General features: G+C 38.5%; 1 long non-coding RNA gene across 3 annotated transcripts in view; it reads right to left on the bottom strand.

Annotated features, from left to right (window-relative positions):
* Positions 1-5,131: 5,131 nt before the first annotated feature.
* Positions 5,132-13,085, bottom strand: part of LOC140336585 (uncharacterized) — a 19,561-nt gene continuing 11,607 nt past the window's right edge. The window contains exons 2-5 of one of the 3 annotated variants that reach the window (XR_011921914.1): positions 12,108-12,505; positions 6,980-7,080; positions 5,731-5,814; positions 5,132-5,364 (exon numbers count right to left, since the gene is read on the bottom strand). This is a non-coding gene — a long non-coding RNA (uncharacterized lncRNA). The remainder of the gene's footprint in view (positions 5,365-5,730; positions 5,815-6,979; positions 7,081-12,107; positions 12,506-13,085) is intronic. The other 2 variants (XR_011921915.1, XR_011921916.1) reach the window with 2 other exon arrangements.

Genomic DNA, 13,085 nt, shown 5'->3' with positions numbered 1-13,085 from the left:
TATTATTTCACTTTTCCCTCTGATGCTCCATGTATTGGAAGGAACGGGGCAACATGGCAACCGGTAAGCCAGAGGGCCAGGTGAGAACCCCAAAATCTATTAAACTTCCCTTGCAACCAATGCCAACATATGATACGCCCAGAAGTGTGGAATGCTCATCATTCTTCATCATGCTTGAATTCATAATTCAGCAAAGTTCCATGGCAGTGGGACACAAAGTATTCATGGCTTTCTGTAAAAGAACGGCTTCATTACTTTGTTACTTGTTTAAACTCCCTAAACTTTATTTACTTCATTGGAATAAAAAATATTTGTGTTGAATCCTTCCAGAGATTTTCACTGGAAAATCTGGCCACCAATGCAAAATTATTAATAAATACTAAACGAGCCATTGGGTGGCATTTCTTTTGCGTTGCGTAAGAGTACATAACTGTATTCAGCACAATATTCTTACACAAAGGCTGTTCTATAGACCACTGAAATATCAAATGATGGTCACCAAGTACCAATGGTGGCAAGGGGACCCAACCCAATTGGCATGCTGGGGGTCTCATATGTTTTTTGCATTAGTTCCTTTTTTTTGGTAACATTACCATGTGTGGATTGTCATCTATTATATACTTCAGACTACAAACACTATCATTGTGTAACCTTGTAAAGATTTGGCCCCTCAGGCTCAGCTCTGGAGGATCCCAGCTTTGTAACTATGGAGTCATGGTAAACAACAAATCATCCAAGTTTCAGTTACATGTTATTTCACCGAGGTGTACGATTTCTGCACATGTTGGGAAGCTGTGTTTATTTAGAAGCTGTTAGAACGTAAAAGAATTACTAGAGTAATGTGTACAGGGCTAACCCGGCCATTGTGTCACTGAGGAATGTTACAAACACAACCTTGCGTACACAAATAGACCACGGCTCCTCCATGAATAGCACGGACATTTGTGAAGAATGCCATTTGTTGGGTGGCTCAGATGTTACAATGCCAAATTTGCCTAATGGTGTCATATTGCTTTAAATGTGCGGACTATGTTTAGGCATCGAAGTGGTGCTTTGCATTTCCACCAAGTGTTCCATGAACCTGCAGTGCTGTGTGAAGGGTACATTTTATGCTCCATGGAACTACATTGGAATTTCAGCCAAAAAAAACTGCAAAACTGCAAAAAAATCCCATCTAAAATATATACTTTATAGACTGGAGAGGATAGACTATAAGGGGAGAACCTGGAATTGATCTGGTCCAGGACTGAAAACCAACTAATACAAAATGTTTATAAAACAAAAACCAAGATTTGCAGGATTACCCATGTTCTCCCATAAGGGTCTCTCTTTTCATGGAGAGCTTTAATAAATCAGAACTGATGTATTTGAGCGATTATTTGGTAGAACCTTGTTGGTTGATAAATCTCATTTCATATTGAATCTGATTTATATTACAAGCATTTTCTATTGCCTCTTCTGCTTGCTTGCACCAACACACCTCTGTTGCAATAAAAAAAGCATGTGTGCAGTTCAGCAGCGACATACAGCACACAAGAGCACTGATAACCCCCATGTTGGTTTTCCTGCCTGGAATACATTATGATATCACAGAGAAGTACAAAGTTCAGTCTCTCCCATGCTACAAGCACCATAACCAGTGCACAGGCCAATAAAGAGAGGGATGGCTGGATGGGCTCACCTGCTGCTCCTGTACTGGAAGTAAAGACAAGGCTGTAGGAGCACATTAACATATTTGAGTAAATCTAGTTATCTAATAGGTTATACTTTAAGATGACTACAAGTGCCAGTAATAAATAGTGGCAACACTCCAGATCCTATTTCTCCCACGGCCTCACTCACACTGCATTGAAGGCAGAAGAACTTCATATGCAGTATTCTGATTGTGGCTGGACCACTACAGGATAAATCATAGAAAGCAATTAAGTGCCATGATGCTTGTAATGCATTTAACATTTGGATCTTGACAATGCCCAGCCTTCCCAACATTGATGTATATACTGAGCCTTTCGGTGCAGTGCAAACGTATACCAGTTGCTTGAAGGTTGCATGGTAGGCAGTTCTGAAAAAATGTTTTAATGTGCATTAGCCCTAATGCCTCACCTAATTGCCCCCTGGCTAGTCTACAACAGTGCCAAAGTTATGGCCATTGCAGGAAAGTTAAACCTAAGCGAAGAAGTGACGTGCCATTAACAAGCAAGCTGATCCATACTCTTGGATTGTAAGCTCTTCGGGGCAGGGGCCTCTCCTCCCCCTGTGTCACTGTATCTGTCTGTCATTTGCAACCCCTATTGAATGTACAGCGATGTGTATTATGTTGGCGCTATATAAATGCTGTTTATTATTATTAATAATAACAACAATAATAAACAAATTATATAAACCTTCAATCTGTTGTGCCAAAAAAGATGCCAAATGCATGAAATCCCAACCCTATCTAGTGGTGTGACTCCAAACATCCCTGAACTCTGCTAGGCAGGGGATAAGGTTCCATTCTCCTCCATGCTTTCCTGCGTTCCACTCTCCCATATGCTGCTATTGGGTGTTAGCCTGTGATGTTACTGGTGACTATGGGATGACAGACATTAGTTCAGTGCCCTATATCAGGGGTGGGCATAACCAACAATGGGTTCCTGTGCAGAACAGAATTTAGGCAGTCCTGCCGAACTGACTTAGGGTTCCTGTTGATTAAGGAGGATCCAGAGCCGCCGTACAGCAGTACACTTTGCACCCCTCTATGTCTTCCCCTGCTCTGTTTGTCATAAGGAAGTCAAAGGAGGCAATGTGACCACTTTGGCACTGATCTGCCTCTGATCTTTGCACTGTCAACATCAAACTGGAAGTCTTTCAATGATTTGGAGGACTGGCAAGATTATCATTTATGTGCAGTGCTTCTATAGATAAATAAATGTGAATTGTTTAATCTGAGAGATAAATGTAATTTAGCGTTTAAATTGTAACTTTGCATGCCAAGCATGTGCATTAACGTATACCTGTGTTTTGTACACTAGACTACAATTCATTTACCTGTTTCAGGGCGGCTTTAAAGATTTTATAAGGGAAGCATCATTTTAATGAGACCATGATGTAAATTGTACAAACTACATTTGAAATACCAGGGAGTAAAATAAAATCCTAATACAGCCAGTAAAATGGAATTGCAGATTCTGTCATCGGGACTTTGGAGTTGACATCTTTAAGTGCAGGAATGCTTGGCATTCATAAGAGAGTGGTGAGCATACAAATGGTGGGTTACATTTACAATAGGGAGGGGTTGTGGAAAGCCTACTACAGATTCTCAATAATTTTCACCCATAATGATCATTAGGGATTATTTAGGATAACCGCGGGAACAAATGAGAGGGGAGGGGAAGGGCAAGTGGGAGTTGTCCCCATGTATCCTCCCTAATATTTAAGTAATAGTTGTAGTTAGCAGGTTATTCAGAGATCAAGCATACCAGATCACAGACAGAGCAGGAACGCTATATTGATCCTAGATTTACACCTGAGATGGTCTTAAATAATTGTTTTGGTTGATGTAAATCTGTACAACTCATCTGTAATATTGTGTATAGCAGATAAGCATGGAGAACCAATAAATGAGATCAGGGGACTAACGTTGGATTTTCATCCAAGATGATTAGGAAGGATGACCACGAAAATCAGCTGTCTGTACAAGGCTTAGAACTGGATCAGCTCTAAAAACTCATATATACATTTAGTAAATATAGATCCATCCATGCTGCATACAAATATAATACTAACTCACCACTACAACTTTTCTAGGACTGCCCCAACTCTCTGGAATGGTCTTCTTTGTCTTATTCGGCATGTTCCTACTGCATACTTAAAAGCGTTCTTAAAATCAAACCTTTTAAACTTGCCTACCCGTCTTCTTCTTCTTCCATCTCTTAAACCCTCACTCTCACCATCCCAAACCCCCCTACTACTTCCCCCACCTCTTAGATTGTAAGCTCTTCTGGGCAGGGTCCTCTCCTCCTCCTGTGTCACTGTCTGTATCTGTCTGTCATTTGAAACCCCTATTTAATGTACAGCACTGCATAATATGTTTAATAACAATAATAATAATCCCGATACATAAAATAATGCAAACAAAATATTGATGGTACCAATAATACAAACAATAACACTGTATACAGAATGTAAGATAATAAACATCAAATAAATAAACTGTGCTAAAAGAGAGAATCCTGGACCATACACAAGCAATGGCATACTACGACTATATATTTATACACCATAATTCTCCCCAATCTTCCCCTTACATTCCATAGATACTCATCATAGCATTCCATTTAGGAATGCAGACAGAAAGGCATTTAGAGTCATACATTTATAGTAAAAAATTCAACCCATATAAAAAATAATGCACTTTAAAAAGTGCAACGGGCTCTATGGACGGCACTTTATATTGGCAATCATCACACGTCCTCCCTTGCCTTTGAGTTTCATTATATAAGTCTCCTAGATTGTAAGCTCTTTGGGACAGTGTCCTCTCCTCCTCATGTGTCACCGTCTGTGTCTGTCTGTCATTTGAAACCTCTATTAAATGTACAGCGCTGCGTTATATGTTGGCGCTATATAAATCCTGCTTATTATTATAAATAATAAAAATAATAATAATAAAGACTTATAAATATATAAATGATTTATAAGACTTTTAAAAATTGATCCATTTAGAGATGAATAAATATTTTCTTATTGTCTGGGGAAGATACTGATTTGTCTATGGCCAACTTTACCCACGTACATGTCCATGTACACAAGCAAATGTGTAAATCAGAAATGTCCCTTGGTGGTACTGTAAGCAGTGGATTTATAGTCTACATCAGGGAAAAAAAAAATGCCAAAATAGTGGGGGCTGAGCATATTGTTGGCTGCTGGTCATGGCTTAGCGTGACCCCTGGCCCTGCATGTAACCTCTGTACCCTTTGTGGCCCAGACCCTCCAGGTGTCATGGCTACCCCCCACCACTTCTTTTCTTTACACATTCCTTTCTTTGTCTCAGTACACCACCCCCTCTCCAGAACCCCATTCTTTTCAGATTTGTAAAAAAACAGCTCTTTGTGAGCAAGCCAGGAATTGAAAACTGAGTCTAAACAGAGGAACATTATTTGATTTCAGTTTAATGTAAGCCAGAGTACAATGAATAAACTGTAACTTGAAAATATGCATGCGATTGGAACAGACCAACGTATTCTGTTGTGCTGACAGTAGCGTTTTCCTGTCCTCCAGAACCAGTGTGATTATGACACCCACTCCTGAAACGAACTGTCACTTCCTGGTCAGCAGTCTATTTGAATAACTGAAATGTCCCTAGAGGGGTGGGGGTGAATCATTCTCCTGCAACAGATAGAAAGAGATGAATCATTGGGATGCCTACCATGTGGCCCTTGTGTTTTATTTACATTCTGGTGATTTTAACCGTCATAACCGTGTTTACTAAAAGAATGTTCAGCTGATCTAGTTCGGGGAACTGTAAGGTTACTCTGATGGCCAAAGTAGGGGAATTACTCCTTTTACCCAGAGCAAAGGTTCCCCATCTCTTCCTGGTTCAGATTGTTATATTCTCCTTCACTTTCAGTTCTGCTGATGATAGGCATTAGGAAAATGCTCAACCGCACTCCCAACGGCACCCATTCAACCAGATTGGAGCAATTGGAAATCATTTAAAAGCATCCTGGTACTCATTGGTGTTTTTTCACTTACCTCCAAAAAGCATTGGTGGTCATTTTTGGCTTTTCTTCCACTTAGAAAAGCATTGGTGGTCTTTGGTGTTTCTATCCTCCCCTCCTAAAAAAGCAAAGGTGGTTAGAAGTGTTTCTATTCTCCCCCCTTGAAAAACAGTGATGGTCAGCGGTGTTTTTTCTTCTTCTTTCTAGACAATGCATTGGAATTGGGTGGAAGACACAAATCACTTACTTGTTCCCTGGTCTATGTTTCCCACCTCATGCCATCACTTCTAGAAATATGCTCATATTATGGGGAAATAGATCATTCTACCTGGCAGTATATGCAAAGATGTAAAGTGCAGGAGCACACTTTCTAGCACTTAATTCTGGGACCCAACCTAGATACATAGACCCTGGGATTCTGGTAAAATCCTGGGACATGATGTATTCAAACAAGTGATACATAAAACTTATATCCTTTTATTCTCATACTCTAAATTAACAAAAATGGAAAAATAAGTAAACCCCAAAATACCACATTTTCAAATCTGTGGATTTGAAATTAGGATTCCATATTAAGTGCCTGACTTATTTAAACCTTATATATTGAGAGTCTTGTGCTAATAATTCATGTGGCATACCAAGGCCTTAAAATAAGATGATGTCTATGAGTTTGGCACTTTTTGAATGAAGACCCAATGTTTGCCTGTTCAAATATGTTGGCAGAGTTAACATTTTCCATCATGAATGGTGATACTTACCATTTTTTTTTTTGTTTGTTTTTTACAGTATGAGATATCGCAATTACAACAAATACTTTGAATGAGTTTGTATTTTGTTGGCAGGTATACACTGCACCCAACAGGCTCACATCCATCCATGGTGACCCCAGAACTGTATATAGTAGGAAGTTGATGGCATTCATAGCTGCTGTCACTTGGATGATAAAGCTGTATCACTGACATGATTATATAATTCCTAGGTCAAAGCTGACTGTAACCAGATGACTGTATCAACACAGCTTTAATACTTGGCAATGCAATGTAAGCACTAATTGGCCCCTAGCTACAGTTCTTGAATAGATTTGATTAAAGATGACATGACTGTTAATAATCAATTGACACCAAATAATGAAATGAATTTTACACATGTATGAATTATGGGCTCATATCCGATATCTTCAAAACTCTTTTGTTAGAAAAGAAAAAGAAAGTTATTTACAAAAGAGACAGAAAAAAGTGACACCCTTATTTGATGGTTTGACACATCCTAAAGCAGATGATTACCTTGTAATTTATTTTTTGTTTCCTGCAGATCTGCATCGAGTAATTGTATTTCACCAGCTGTGAGCTTGGAACAGCGACCGGTCTGTGCATATGCGCTGCCACTGAGCATGTAGTATAAAGAAATGAGATTTAGATGCATGCCAGGGGTTTCTGTATGGTCACAATAGAACATTTCTCAGCAGCTTGCTTTATTGAAACACTCCAGCTTCTGGAAAGAAAATGCTATATACTTATGCCCATGCTGTAAATATACAAAAATACATTTTAGTAAAATATTTGTGCCTGCTAACATCTGCCCACCTCCTCAATATGAAAATGTGTGCCCTTGGCAGTCCTGACAACCACAGTATTAAACGGATGGCATATGGGTCATAGCTGCCCCAGAATCTCTACATCCTACTAATGTGAATTGCACCATTTAGTGGCTATAGGGGCAATTAATATATGCAGGGAATCAAGGGATGCAATGCTTTACCTTTTGGTTTATGAACCAGGTCTGTCTGCATTGGCATACATTGAAAGGGGTGAATCCATACAAAACTGACATATTTTTAAGATTTTTTAGTATCAAATCGACTGATTGAGTCACATGGGGTCTAAACACATTTTCTTAATTTGACAGTTTAGCTATGAATAGCATTTCCTGGATGACAGATATAGATATGCAGACAGGTGGATGTATTGAAGATGTCACTTTCATTACTCTACCTCCACTTCCCCTTTCCAGTTGTAAGGAGTGTCTAGGGGCCTGTGTTGATGGAAAAATGGCACTTTCTTCTGGCATCAGTTCAGGTTGAGATAAGTCAGAAGTTATTGACAGATAAAGCTGACTTTCTTATGACCTGCATTTGACTTGCTTCAAGTTGATTTTGAATTTTGCATTAGTAGCGAAGCAGCACTGACATGAACAAAAGGCCAATGGACACACCCTACATTTGAGTGTGCAGTCTAGTAGGTTCAGTGACCTCAGTTATGAACACTTGAGACCTATTGTTAAAGCTGTAAATCTGATATTCCAAATTTGATTACATGGGTACCAGACTGTTTTTTGAGACATCTTGATTTCTGCTGGATCAAACTCTTGAGCATGCACATATACATTATCTACACAATTACCAAAATTGATTGGGTTTGATAGAATGATCAATTATTTATTGATTGTCATCCTTCTGATCAAACCAGCCAATCAAACAGCTTTTGAACTAAAGTAAATTTGCACACGGCTAGCATTAGGCACTCGTGAGATGACTGTCACCCAATACAAATAGTCGAGCTCATCTCTGGCGAGAACCTGACATGTTCAGAGGTCACCCGCCCATCCTGACGGATCAATTAACGACCGATGGAAAACAACATGTCAATGGGGAAGAGCAATTTTTCTTGTTCTCCCCACTTTCCTCTCCAAAAAAGAGGACAGCCCGTCCAGCAAGGAAAATGTCATATGTGCCTTAGACTATTGTAACCAAATATGTCCATATTGGAAGATTTAATCCTACCCCTTGTGCTGGTTACAACTGTAAAATGATGTTCCCATCATTTTGTGTCCCAGTGGCAGTGGTCACCAGAAACAGACAAAGAGGGTGAATTTCTCCAGTGGGGACACAGGTAGCAATAAAATCTGACAAGGGTTGTAACATTTTAATTAGCTTCTGCCCACTATGGCACTGGAACTCGCTTGTTAGAAAAGTTATGCAAATATCATAACTAGCTGCTCTATTCACTTCTTCAATGACTTCCCCACTCATAACCCCGTCACATCCACAGTTCCAAGACTTTTCTAGAGCTGCCCCAACTCTCTGGAATGGTCTTCCTTGTCATATTTGATTTGCTCCTACTTTCTGTTCCTTTAAAGGAGCACTCAAAACCCATCTTTTCAAACTTGCTTACCTGTGTTCTGTCTCTTAAAGCCTTCACTATATCCCATCACTCCATATCTCCCATCCTATTGTATGTTACTTCCCGCACCTCCTAGATTGTAAGCTCTTTGGGGGCAGGGTCCCCTCGTCCTCCTGTGTCACTGTCTGTATATGTCTGTCATTTGCAGCCCCTATTTAATGTACAGTGCTAAGTAATATGTTGGCACCATAAAAATATTGTTTATTTTTAATTATAAAAATAATATCAAAATGTCTTCATGGGCATTTGCTAGGGAAGCAAGCAATTCTAGGAAGCCAATGACTGAATGGATCGGGCCAGGGACAGTCAGGTATGGAAAGGACGTGCTAGATGCTGCTGGCTAGGCTCCATCATACTTCAAAAGTTAAACATGTGCAATTAAATTAAATTAATCAATCTTAGTACAGGAGATGAACCTGTACACATGGACAAGACTGTAGGTAAGGTGTGAGTTTATTGGGAATACCTAATTCCTAAATACCATCAGTTTCTCATGAAACATGCCCGAGGGATGACACCTATCCTTTAAATTGGAGTGCTTTAAACATAACTCTGCCTCACCTGCTCAGAAAAGGTCACAGAAGCTCAGAACACCTGGGCCGGTCTTTTGTAACTTGAGGCGATTCACTATCTGCATGTAAAATCTTACTTTCTGTCTCACTGCACTTGAAATGTTGAGATTGTCATGTCATCAGCATTGAGTAATGTACAGGTTTAAATGGGGTGACAAAATAAGGTGTTACTTAAACAGGTGTGACTCCAAATAAAGGATGGATAAGAACTTTACAAATTGCACCGTGCCTATTGCCAGCACTCGCTTCTACCATAATTGAAGAAGAAATCTACTCAGAATAAAAATGTAATAATGACAGGTTAAGGAGTCAAAGAAGAACTACAAACAGGTAATAGGCACCCTGGAATACTGCTTATGGACACTGTAAAAACACCTCTACAACAATTTAGAGACTTCATTGTGGTCATTTGTGTCATATGAAAAAATTCACATAAATAAAAGTTTTTTTAGACTAGACCCAAACAAGACCTTATTGGTGCTCTAAAACCCAAGAGACTCTGACTCAAAATGAATGCTGCAAAGAACAATGCTTTATCCTTCTTTTGGGGTCTCTGCAGCATGTAGGAAAAAAAAGATGTTGGGGGAACCGGAGGGTGGTTTTCTAAAAATAAAACACTGAATTGCCGTTTTAAGTAAGCTGCAAAACCTTTGTTGAATTCTTTGTTAATGTTTGTGGGAGCTAAATCTGTTCAGACTAGCAATTAGCAATTGGAAGAAAGATTAAACAATGCCAATGTGTCTAGGGTCTAATTTGTATATACAAACATTGCACAGAAATACTGTAATTTCAGTTTATTGTGAATCTAGGGGTTCACCTTGTGAGGGAATCTAGCCTTTTTAACGATTTTGGAGGCAATATCACAGTACTGGTAGAAGTATCAAAAACAATATCAATGTTCTAAGTTCAAAAAAGAAAACAAGAATTTACTAATTAGAATTGAACATGTTTTACAGAATTCCATCTAATAACAAGGACATTCAGGACATTCTTTTTAGAAACAAAGAGGTATAATTATACTTAAGACAATGATCTCTGAGAGAGGGTGCAGAATGATTGTATATGCTCAATGTATGTAAGAACTTCGCCATGCCCATTGCAATAACTTTACCTCTGGTGTCAGTGTAAGTAATAATAACACCTGGCATTGGTATCAGTTGGCACAAAGATTGTCCCTGGCATTGTAGTTAGGTGGCACATTAACAACTCAGGCCATTGGTTCCAGTTAGCACAATTATTAACCTCAAGCATTAAGGTCAGTTAGCACAATAATAACCCCAAGAATTGATGTTAGTGTATATTAGTTAGTAGATGTTAGTGGAGTGGTTATCATTGATGGCCAGTGGAAGGAATATAACAGCCCCCTTCAGTGGTCAATATTGAAGCCCACTTTCTTCATGAACAAAGGCTGTAAAATTACACATTGGTGGCAGTAATAATCCCCCCCCCCATCATTGGTGCTTTTTGGCAGGAAATTAAAATTTTCACTCCCTACCAAATTTATTTGTGATCCGTAGCAGGAATAATAAAGCCCCCGTTATTATTGGTGTTCAGGGTAGGAAATATTTACTTCTACCCCCCTTCATTGGTTGTGAATGATATTATTATCAATATAAATGGTGTGTTCACCCCAATATTACTTGGATATACCTACATATTACTTACAAAGATATGCTATGTTAAAAAATATATAATAACATACCTTTATCCCCATATTTCCTAATATTTATGTGACCACAAATAACTGCAATATATGTAATGAAGATTGGAAGGTTGGTGTTGCGTCCACTGGGGCGCTTGGAGTGTGGGCATGTGTGGGCACTATTTCCAGAGATTCTGCTTTGCTGATGAACTAAAGAGGATTTTGGCTGCTGACACTTTTAGGGAAAATATCTTCAGCTGCATAATAACAATTATATTTACCAATCATATTCAGACTTTAATATAGGAAACTTTTAGAAAAAATAATGGTTTGCACTTAAACTTCTATTATCCATTCATTGGTTTTACTCATCTGATCACACACTCAGGTGCTGCTGCCTCTCTCCTCCAACGTTTTACCATTGTTGCCTGGTACTGTAGTGGAATCATTAAACAGCAAGGTGCTGGGACACAGAAAACATTGAATATTTATAATTGTAATATAATCCTGTCCAGATTTCTGCTGATACAATGATATTTTACAAAGTGACCTAACCCACAGCAACCTGGGATCATGTTAGATGTAAAATACTGGTTGGTTGCTATGGACTGTCACCTTCTAATATACCCCCGTTGCTATTTAAATGGTGAATAGAATATTCCTAAAAACACATCAAGCCAGATGTCATCTGCAGGCGATGCTGGTACATGCGCGGAATGGCCTGTTGGTTGCTATGGCAATAGGACTTCAGCAAAAGGAAAACTGCAGGATGGTGCTAAATCCTGGGAGGATGAGCGGATTTTATTGAAAAATAAATAGGTAAAAATATTTATATGCCTATATATCAAGAACATATGATGCTCAATATGATACTGGACAATTGTCAGTCTACTGGGGATCAGATCAAATCAAAACAAATCATGGAAGTGTTTGAGGTCACATGGAACAGAATATATATATATATATATATATAAATAATGGAAAATACAGGGATTTATACACTGGAAAATGTTATTACCTTTTGTGTAATATTATTTGTTTTATTTTTGTATCATTTTGTCTACGCCTTGCAGATACATGCTGGAGATGGGCCATAGCGTATGGGCTCACGTAGACTGACATCTTTATTATATAGTACAAAAAACCTTAGTAGATAGTCGTACAAGTTTACAATGTGCCATTCTGTAAAGTTGTGAATGTTTGATCTCTGTACTTTAATTCAGTGTTTCTCAATCAGGGTTCTAAGGTCCCTAGGGTCCCTCCAGAGGTTGTTAGTGGTTCCTTGTGCAATGAACAATTTGTGCCTCTAAAATCAGTTACCTCTGACACCAGTGATCTTTTTTGCCTATCTGTAAGGATGACATTCTTCTTATCCTATTGTAGATATAGTAATTATAGTAGAGGTTCCCTGAAGACCTGAAAGATATTTCAAGAGGTTTCCGTGTTAAAAAGGACAAAAAACACTGTACTAAGCTATGCTGCAATACCAATCTCTACACAGACATGCAACTACATGTAATAAAATAGGTGTGTATATGCCCTAAAAGAGAACTGGAATTGTTTAAGAGCCCATTCACATCTACTCATTTTAACATAAGCCAACAAACGTACTTAGGTTATCATTGTTTTATTATCCTTAGTTCTCTTTTGTGCTATGCATTAACATACGGTATTCATTTTCCATTTATGGCAAAGCTTATTGATGGCAATGAAAACATGCCTCGTTTGGTTACATATACAAATTTTTGTGTGAATGAAGGCTTGAATGTATGAACATGTAACCACAGTGTATTATTTGCAAAAAGCCTGGTATATGTGTGCAATAATCAAACTCCAGTGCTTAAAAATGATTTTATTATGTTTGCTGCACATATTTGTATTGGGTATCTTGAATGGTCACCTATTTGTTAGCCTAATGTAAATAGTTTCATATTATCAGTGTGTATTAATGTTTTCTTAAATGATTTGCCTTTGTAGTTGACACATATTAGATGCA

Source organism: Pyxicephalus adspersus, chromosome 8 (assembly GCF_032062135.1).
Source record: "Pyxicephalus adspersus chromosome 8, UCB_Pads_2.0, whole genome shotgun sequence".
Lineage (NCBI taxonomy): Eukaryota > Metazoa > Chordata > Amphibia > Anura > Pyxicephalidae > Pyxicephalus > Pyxicephalus adspersus.
The sequence above is the reverse complement of the archived record's forward strand: the minus strand, read 5'-3'. Positions and strand labels throughout refer to the sequence as shown.